The sequence below is a fragment of the Palaemon carinicauda genome, chromosome 8 (genome assembly GCF_036898095.1).
Source record: "Palaemon carinicauda isolate YSFRI2023 chromosome 8, ASM3689809v2, whole genome shotgun sequence".
Classification (NCBI taxonomy): domain Eukaryota; kingdom Metazoa; phylum Arthropoda; class Malacostraca; order Decapoda; family Palaemonidae; genus Palaemon; species Palaemon carinicauda.
The window spans coordinates 151,217,328-151,219,827 of NC_090732.1; positions in this window are offsets into that span (position 1 = coordinate 151,217,328).

Here is a 2,500-nt window from a genome sequence, read left to right on the forward strand (position 1 = left end):
AAGACGAAACGTAGCCATCAGCTTAGATGTTACTTCGAGGCCCAGTGGAGGTGGTGATCATCTCCCCTTTTTCGATTGTAATAACAAAGACTGTCTCAAAATCTGGATCAGGGTAGATACTTTTGGCCTTAGAGTGATCTCTCTCTCTCCTCTCTCTCTCTCTCTCTCTCTCTCTCTCTCTCTCTCTCTCCATGAATTGTAAATAACCAAACTGAAACTCAAATACATTGAATTGAATTGAAGCCCTGGAGCCATGTAGGTACGTGGGCCTATGAAAAGCTGGACCTTTTTTCCCCGAAAGCTGCTGCTTTTTCATTCGTCAGAGGATTATTTATGGATCAGTTGGAGGAATGTTTATAGAATGCGCTCCAGGGATGGAAAAGATTTGTCTTTTTTACTTAGTTCTAATGGAAATACCATATCGTTTTCATCGTGGTGAAACAGCATCTTTCATTTTAAGGGCTTTTTTTCGCGATTGTGTTATTGGCATGCAATGAGTGGTTTGTTGTTACGTGATTTCAATTGTTGATTCATTCAGTCTGGTCAAGTTCAAATTCCATTACGACACCTTAGCATATTCCTCTAAAGATTTGAAGAGTTTTGTACGAAAAACAGAAGGATTAAACACCATTGATTTACCCCAGTACTATACAATGGTAGTTACTAAAGACTCAATTTTCTCTCATTTGATACTAGTATTTTTTTTTTTTTTTTTTTTTTTTTTTAGTCAACAGGTTAATGCTCGGGAAATAGTTTTACAGATTTCTGGTCTTGGTGATTTATTAGTTCTCACAACGGAAGTATGGGAGATTATAGCTTGATCATAAAAAATTTCAACGATGAACAAGGAAATATTGCTCCTACCATCTTCTGATAAATGGATATCGTTGTGACCCATTGCTTCTAATGCCACATACGTGACTTATTAAAGGTAATCTATGTGACTCCTTTCTTATGTCTGAAATTCCTTGAATCATTGTTTCACCATTTTCCCGCATATTAACCGTTTTCTTTATTCTTGAAGTCACAAAATGCTGAAGTATAGCCTTACAATATCAGTTAACGTAGAAATAATTTTATTACTTCCAGATTTTATGATCACAAGAATATCACTTTTCCTCCCATCTTTAAAATCTTTGCAATAAACAATATTATGAGAATAGACATTCGTACTTCTCTTGCATTTGAAAAGACATAGATGGTAAACAAGTAGATGACTGTGGAACACAGAAATAATAGGAAAACAGAAGCATGAAATATACAACAAACCTTATCTTGACTCCTTACCTTAAGGTTCATATTGCTATGCGTAACATGTCCATTTCCGCCGGTATTATTGCTCTCCGTCAGTCATCTAATCAATCATTCTTATTATCCGACCTTCCAATCTCCGCTAGGGCCAGTCATTCAAGATTCAGTTAGCCGGTCGTTTACTTGATGAAATTTTCCGTTAATGAAGCGGTCAGTAACAATTCGCAGAATTGACTCGGTGATTGTCTGTTGTAGTCGGTGAAATGTCCTCTACTTTGGAGTTGATTTATGTACAGGCGAAACTCTCTCTCTCTCTCTCTCTCTCTCTCTCTCTCTCTCTCTATATATATATATATATATATATATATGTATATATTTATGTATATATATATGTATGTATATATATATATATATTTTATATATATGTATATATATATATATATATATACAGTATATATATATATATATATATATATATATAAATATATATTCAAATAAGCCATATATATTTTGATATATTAATGTCTGGATTCTCTTAACGGACCTCGGGATCAGAGCCCCAGGCGAAATCTCACAAAGACAAGAGCTTGGCTCCGGCCGGGAATCGAACCCTGGTCGGCAAGCTTATATAGACAGTGACTAACCCATTCGGCCGAATGGGTTAGTCACTGTCTATACAAGCTGGCCAAGTGGCTTAGTCACTGTCTATACAAACTTGCCGACCAGGGTTCGATTCCCGGCCGGAGCCAAGCTCTTGTCTTTGTGTGATTTCGCCTGGGGCTCTGATCCCGAGGTCGTTAAGAGAATCCAGACATTAATATATCAAAATATATATGGCTTATTTGAATATGAAAAACACGTAAAATGTGCAAAATTTATCAAATATATATATATAATATATATATACAGTATATACATATATATATATATATATATATATATACAGTATATATATATATATATATACCATATATATATATATATATATACATATATATATATATATATATATACAGTATATATATATATATATATATATATATATACAGTATATATATATATATATATATATATATATTCCAAAATAAGCCACAAGTACTCTTCAATATCGAATTCGCTTTGCCCTGGCATAACAAACCCCGAGGGAAATTCCCAGTGAGCAAAAGTCTAATGCTTATCCTTATTTCTATCTGCCTAAGATTCGAATCTTTGCCCGGGCAGAAATATTTATTATTAGAGGAATTGATTT